Source organism: Carlito syrichta, unplaced genomic scaffold, assembly GCF_000164805.1.
Source record: "Carlito syrichta isolate Samal-C Ts95f unplaced genomic scaffold, Tarsius_syrichta-2.0.1 Scaffold314203, whole genome shotgun sequence".
In the NCBI taxonomy this organism is placed as follows: domain Eukaryota; kingdom Metazoa; phylum Chordata; class Mammalia; order Primates; family Tarsiidae; genus Carlito; species Carlito syrichta.
Window position 1 is genome coordinate 23216 of NW_007258299.1, and position 8485 is coordinate 31700.

Sequence of the window (8485 nt, forward strand, 5' to 3'; positions counted from 1 at the left end):
ATACAAAGGTTATGAAACCTTGTCAAGTTTTACATATGGTGTTACCAACATAAGTGCACTGTGGCAAGGTTGTGAACTTAATTGTCAGACCTGTATACAAAAATTTAGTCAAGGTGTATTGAAGATTTAAATGTCAGACCTAATACCACAAAATGTCTTCAAAGAAAACCTACAAAAAACTCTTCTGTAATCCCGCACCTTTGGGAGGCTGAGGTGAGTGGATTGCCTGAGCCCACGGGTTCGAGTCTTGCCTGGGCAGCGAGACCTCATCTCTACAATAAATAAAAAAATCAGCCGTGCGTGGTAGCGCATGCCTGTAATTCCGGCTACTCGGAAGGCTGAGGCGGAAGGATCGCTGGAGCCCAGCAGGCGAGGCTGCGGTGGCCGGGAGCAGCCACTGCACTCCAGTCTGGGCGATCGAGACTACAACTCAAAAAATAAAAATAATAAAAAAAAACTCTTCTGGACATTAGCTGAGATAAATAATTATGACTGAAACCCCAAAGACAAGTATAGCAAAAACAAAAATAAATAATTGGGACTTCATTAAATTCAAAAGCTTCTGCAAAGCAAAATAATCAACAGAGCAAATAGCCAACCTACAGAATAGGAGATTTCCAAATCTATGCATATGACAAAGGACTGATATCCAGCGTCTACAAAGAACTCAAAGAAATCAGTAAGGAAAAAAGTAAATAACCAACTCCATTAACAAGCAGGCAAATGACATGGCCAGACATCTCTCAAAAAGAAGATATACTAATAGACCAAAAGAAAAAAGAAAAAATGTTCAGCATCACTCATCATCAGGGAAATGCAAATGAAAGCAAAGTAAGATACCACCTTACACCAGTCAGGATGGCCATGATTAAAAAATTGAAAAACAATAGATGCTGGTCCAGAAGCACAGTAAAGGGAATGCTTATACACTGCTGGTGGGAGTGTAAACTAGTACAACCTCCATGGAAAGTGGTATGGAGATTTCTCAAACAACTAAATGTAGATCCACCATTTGCTCCAACAATCTCACTATTATGTATCTATCCAAATGAACAGAGTTCATTATATAAAAAAGACACCTACACTCACATGTTCATTGCAGCACAATTGACAATTGCAAAGATGTAGATCAATCCAAATGCCCATCAGCCAATCAGTGGATAATGAAAATGTGGTACATATGCACCATGAAATACTATTCAACTCTCAAAAGAAAGAAATAACGTCTTTTGCATCCACTTGGATGGCATTGGAGACATCATCTTAAGTAAACTGTCTTGGGAACAGAAAATCAAACACTCGTGTTCTCATTTATAAGAAAGAGCTAAACTGAGGATATATATAGAGAATGGTATATGGACTCAGATGTGGGAAAGGGGAAGAGGTAGAGGGTCAAAAGAAATTACCTATCAGGTATAATGTGCACAGGTGTGGATGGTGTGTACACTTGAAACCCAGACCAAAACTATTTGCACCCCCTAAATCTGTTGAAGTAAAATAGATATACAAATCAATGTTGGAATTATTCTTGGCTTACATATTGAAACAAAGACCGGACAAATTCCATTTAAAGGTGGTTTCTCTTATGGCATTCCAATGAAATGTAAACATCTAAGCATTTAACCCTATACTCATTTGAAATGGAAAAAAGACAAGAAAACAGGTAAAACAGGATTTTTATTTTAAAACAAAACTGCTGAGAAACTACTTCACTCAATATTTGGTCCAAAATTTTTGTAAGTTTTCTTATCAAAAAAAAAAATAAAAATTAAAGTTTAATCATGTGAATAGGTGATCTTAACTTGTCTTATTTGGTCAGAAAAATAATTTAAATCCAAAAATCCATTTAAACCAGTAACTTTATACTACTATGTTTTATTGTTTGATGACTAATCTTTTTATTATTTTTTTAATTTTGTTTTAAAGATGTGGGGTACAATTAAGGATTGGGGACATAAGTTGTCATTGTACAGGTGAAGTTTGAACGTCTCATTGGTCCTCAGTTCACCTGGTTTAAGATCACCGTCAGATTTTTAAAAATTTTCTTCACCAATATGTTTTTAAGGTCTTGTGTGCAAGAGATATTTGTATGTGTGTATATATACATAGGTTTACCAAAAAATATGAAAGAGGTCTATTTAATTAGCTTTAATGAAAAAATCAGTGCATAAATCCAGTAATTTGTCAGAAATAGTAATTAATACATCTGCCTTTCAAGTTCATGCAACAGACCAAATTTGATCAAAACAGACAAAATTTGATCAGTTAGTTTAATTAAGGTGGACATATGTTCAAAGTTGTCAGCATTATATATAATATATACACATAACTTTATTTCTGTTAGATGTTACATGTTAAACTACGAGTAAAAAAAAAAAAGAAAGAAAGGTGTACCAATAAGAATATAATGCAGTATCCATTACTTCCCTTTATCTGGCACAACATACAACAAAAGCACATGTATTTAACTTTAAGGATCATACCTGGGTGATGAATGCCTGATACTTACAGATTTAAAGTGGTTAACAGAAAATAGCTTGAAATGATTGCTAGTTTTGCCTAATGTCAAATTATCATAAGTAATCTACTCATAATTGCTACAAATAATTCAAGTAATTGTAAGTGGAATAAGAATTTCTAAATAAACTTTTTTTATCACTTGAAAACTTTAAGTTATGTCATGTTAAATTAAGTAGTAGATAACTTAAGGAATAGATGCTTTGTTAAATGTCTGGGACATTTCAAATAAGAGAAAATACTGGAACAGTAATTCCTAAATGTAAGGTTTGAATTTTTCTAAGTTTACCTGCTTACATTGCATGAGACAAAATATATTTCCATTTATTAATAAATATGTCCTGTCACACATAGAAAAGTAGTTCTGTGAGAAAAGATATTTCTAGACATGATAAACTGTACCCACACAATGGTTATATGTGACAGTGAAAAATTGCTTCTTTCCTAGTTACTCACTAGAAATTAAAGCTACTAAAATTTCTTTCATGAAAGTAGTTTTCTGTATTTTGCTTTAAAATCTTTTGTCATTTTAGTTAAGCAAATAACTAAGCATTGTTTCACAGTGATTTGTGACCCTGTTGTGATAAAACGTTCCAAATCTCTTGACATTTGGGTAAAAATTTCACAAAATTGAATTCTAAATTAAATATTTAGAATGGAATTTGGGCTTTTCGTGTGTCCCTAGAGAACCTGAAAGAATGTACAGTATCTCTCTCTTATCTTGCAGTGATCTTAAAACAATTAGGCTTGTTTGATGTGTTAAATTACTAAATCTTCTTTAAATTATGTTTGTATCGATATATTATTAATGTGAGTGTTCCAATGAATGAGAAAAATTTATAGAAGTCTGGTGTGATAGCCATTTATGGTTCTTGTTATCTTAAAATGGTATATGCTTAAAAAATACTGTCTGCACAGGAATAACCAAATGCCATTGGCAAATGGTACTTATGGTAAAATATCATCAGATTTTTAGCCGGGGCCATTTTAAGATACAGAGGAGGTCACAGTACCCCTTGATGACAAACAGGTGAGGCCCTGTCCACTTTTCCCTGAGCTAAATCTGATTCCCAAAAATAGGTTTGGACACTTACCACCAAAACCAAATAAACTCTATGACCAAATCGCTGTTTGAACATTTCCTAAAGCACAGAAATATTTTACATTCATTGTATTTGTTCTCACAATTTCCAGGACTGGAACAATCTTCCTTCTCCCCAGAGACAGTCAGAAACTGCTCATGTGTAAAGGACTGACTCACACCTACCATCCTTTTTGCTTCTTTCCTTACATATTCTGGCTGTGAACTATATCACAGCCTTCCTTTTACTTTCATAGGACAACTGAAGTATGTGAATGAATTGGTTGATGTTTGTGAAATAAATTCATTAATGCCCACTTACATAGAATCCTGGAATATTATTAATCACTAACTATTCTCCTTTTACAAGAAACTCAACCTACCTGAAATATAATGGAGTATCATTATGAATAGCCTCCGTTTCCTAACCAATTTCTGCCATATTCTGAACAAATGTATCTTCACAGCCAAGATCGGTCACCAGTACTCTAAAGTGCCCCAAGTGCATCTAAAGTAAGACTTTGCAAATATTCTTTTGGTACAAAACTATTACATTATAATAATATTTATTTATTTTATGGTCCTGTAAAAAGTCTTTCACCATAACCACATTTTCCACAATCCCATTTTTAGTGATTTGTTGGGGCTGGAAACGTCAAAGGTTTCATCTTAGAAATTAACCTATAAATCTGAGTGAAGAATCAGCTGTGCCTGTCCTTGACAACTGAAAGGTGCTCTCTTTCTGTGTGTGAGTGTGAATGACTGTTTGTTGTGTGTCTTCTTGAGGAGACTCAGCCACATAAAAAATGTTTCTCCTTGGATTGCATTTATTAACAGGTTCTGAGTTACTGGTGGAACTCGTAGGTATTTCTGGGTAGTGACAGATAATGTCAGACCACTCAATCTGCCCGTGTTATAGCTGATAGAGTTGTTATATCAGTATTTTATGAATTTATAAATGCATACATACATTATACACATAACACATATGTAAAACTGGAATTCCTCTTCAAAAACACACTATCTAAAATAGTAATAATTTGTCTGCATACAAAATATAAAAACTTTGGGTCTGATTAATCAAAAGGAGCCAAGGAATATAGTGCTTCCAGGCTGTATCTGCTTGATATCATCACATTAATTTCATGAAGGGTGCTATTCCGGCTCCTCTCTTCCATCTTAAGATACTAATTGTAATGATTTGGCAACAAAATGTTGGTTAATGTGCCATTTTTCTAAAGGTGGATTGAAAAGCTAAATCCACTCTTCTGAGAAAACTTAGAAAGGGTGTGTGTGAGAGAGGGTGGAAGTTGCAGGGGTGGGGATCTGGGTAACTCTGATGCAGACTGGGACAATCTTGACCTCATCAGGTCAGGTGTCAATAAATGAGACTGTGAACTTTTGGACACTTGCAGGCAGGGTCTGTGGATACTCACTGCTACTGGGAACCCTGGGGCTGGCTGCGTGGGAGGATGGCCCACCAGTGGAGAGTTGAAGAGGATGCCTGGCACTGGGGAGGAATGGGGAAGATGGTTTGAATTCCTGGAGTGGGAAGTAAACACATGGCTTTCTCTTCCCATATCTCCATTAGACAAAGAGTCCTCAATGCAGGGATGGGTAGGGTTGTCAGAAGCCTCAGGTGGCATCAAGGGAGTTTTTCTGCCTCTGCATGGGCAGTGGAAGATCAAGTGGCTGGGGCCGCAAGGGCTGGGAAATGATTGTTAGGATTGTGACAGGGAGAGATTGAGGACTATAAGCTATGCCATGGGCTTCTGGATGGTGTACTCCACCTTTCCCAGCTTTAGTTTAGAGGATGTGCAGGTATGTGGAGTCGCATAGCCTGGTCGAGTCATAGGGTGCAGGGAGCAGGAGATGGCCTATTAGAAGAGCAAGTGGAAAAGGTCACTTTTGTAAGGAGATGCCAAAAGCATCCTGTACTCTCTCAGGAAGCGACTCTGAGGGTGGTGCTGCCATCCAGGGAGTCTCAGGCCCTCGTGAGCTGACAGCCCTTTCCCAGACACTCTCTGCTGCTTCTGTATGTGGTCTGTTTAATGGTCACAGGATCACACTCAGTAAGAATTATTTTATTTATAGTTTTGAGCAAAACAGCTTTCCTGGGTCTCATATTCACTTAGAAAGTAGAAACAAGACCAGGTGTTTGATAGATGAAGAGAGTAATGTAGTGAACATTGGTTGTACACTTCAAAACAGCTAGAGAAGAATAATTAAAATATTCCTAGTATAAAGAAAAAAATAAATATTTTACGTGATGTGCATCCCAGTTGCCTTGGTTTAATTATATGCATGTATCCAAGTATCACCTGTACTTTGAAAATATGTACATCTCATATTTATCAATATGAATAAATAAATTAGATGCTTGAAATCACTCTACACCCTTTCCCTTCCACTGTATATATCTTTCTTCTCATCTGGTTTTCTCTTTTCATGTCTCCATAGGCAGGATGGCAAGGTCATGCATTTATGTTATCATCAAACACTCTTCCTGATGAGCCCAAGGAACACATGACTTATCATCAAAGCAGTTCCATTCATCTTTCATTGTGACAAAAAGTGGTGCAAATTGTGGCACTGTAGCTTTCCTGTGGAGGAGGCATGGTTATTTCTTTCATGGAGACTGAGTGAGTTGAGGGTTTTCCAGCTGCACCACAAAGGAATTGGGAAGTCTTTTTTTTTTAAAGTTTTCTACGTTTAATAAAACATATTGTACAGAATGACGTATTCATCTTATAAGTAAAGAATATTATGTGCTGAAGTATTGGAGTTGATTACAATATTCCAAGAAAACTTTTCCATGTAAGTCAGCCTGTGAAAAATGTTTTTGCATTTATGTTTGTATGTATAATATTATCTTGGGAGGTTCACATATATTCATTTATATATTTATTTATTTGTCTATTGTTTAATTTTTATTATAAAGATGTGGGGTACAATTCAGAATTAGGTATATAAACACTGATCATGCAGGTACCCTTGTTGATGAGGTATGCCCTCCTTCCCCTAGCAGTTTCCCTGAACTGCTGGTGGGAATGCAAACTAGTACAACCTCTTTGGAAGATAGTGCAGTGATTTCTGAATGAATTAAAAACTGATGTTTCATATGACCCAGCAATTCCCCTATTGGGAATATGCCCAGAGAAACTCAAATCATTCTAGGAAAAAGATACCTGCACATGTATGTTTGTTGCAGCTCTATTCATAATAGCAAAAACATGGAACCAACCGTGTTGCCCATCGAAGCTGGACTGGATACAAAAATGTGTTACATATACACAGTGAAATATTATGCAGCCATAAAAAGGACAAATATATGGACTTTGCAGCAACTTGGATGGATTTAGAGTCGACCATACTCAGTGATTTATCCCAGAAACAAAGAATAGAGTTCCATATGTTCTCACTCATAAATGGACACTGAACAATTACAATGCTATAAGAAAGTGATGGCAATAGTGAGAAACTGTCAGGGGAGGAGGGGTGGGATTGGAAGTTGAGGGAAGTTTTTAAAGCAAAATTCATTCTTCCTGTACCTGAAACAACCTTTCATGAGGCAAGAAAGTAAAAACAACCCAGGAATACATTGCTTGTTAATTTATTTTATTGTTTATTTGATAAGCATGTTGGGCTCCCTTTTTGTATAACTGATTTCATGACTTAATATAGAAAAACAAAAACCAATATAGAAAACTGAGCAGAAACAATAAAAAATTGAAATGAATATGCCAAAGATGTGACATACTGTTGTTATAAGAAATGAAATATTGAGGAGCTATATTTAAGTGAATAAAAGGAAAAATTAAAACATGAACAAAAAAGAGACCATGAGAAACCTTAGGTAACATTATCATGATCTATCTAGAAAAGGTTAAGATTATCACAAAAGGTAAAATTGAAAGTAATTAAGAGATTGGATGCTTCTACAGAGCTTATTAACAATGTAGAAGGCAGATTTGAAGAATCATAGAGTAGAATACAGAAAAATGAATGTGAAGAACTATTTAAGGGGCAGGGAAGAAAAAAATGGAGTTTCCTGGCATATTTGAATATGTAAAATTTTATCAGAATTTTTCCCTTTTCTCTCAATAACAAGTTCCTGAAAGAGAAAATAGGGAAAAGAATATCAGGTGATGTGATTTTAGCTGAACAATTTCCATAGGTGTTTGCACACCTAAATCATTAGTTTCAAGGGTCCATGTGAATCTCAAGACATATAGTCAAGTGATAGTGAACTGGCTGATCATGGGTGACCCAGAGAAGGTTTTAAAAGTAGTCAGAAAGGAAAGGTATCTCCCAGTGGAATTGACTGAAAAGAACAGTAAAAGGCAAGACGGGATAAAAAATAGCATTAAGCCTAATTACAGTATATGTTTATTTGAATTGGGATCGATGAACAAATATTTACAGGAGGGGAAAGGAAAGAAACAAAAACCAATTCTGTGAGTTTACCACCAATGTATCTATACCGAACTACAGTTCACAAAGAAGGGAAATGATCCTTGAAGAAAAGCATGAGATGCAACATGCAAGGGAACTATTAAATATGACATCTTGTTGAGCTCGTGTGGTTGGGGAAATGAGAAAGCTGGGGAAAGGTAGGAGGACCACTGGAGACTCTGATCTCAGAAAGGCAATGGGTCACCCTTGGTGTTTTGGGATGGAGGTACTGTTGACATGATCTAATAAAAATTCGAGGCAGACAGAGGAGCAACTATGGGAGAAGATAAACTCAAGAGACACAGTGTGAGGCCTCTGGATCTGAATAGCACTAGAGCTGAAGCAATTACTCATACATTGATTTTGTTAGAAAAGTACTTAGAGATATTGAAATTAGTCATTCAAATGTGTTCCAATGTAAATCTGTGTTTC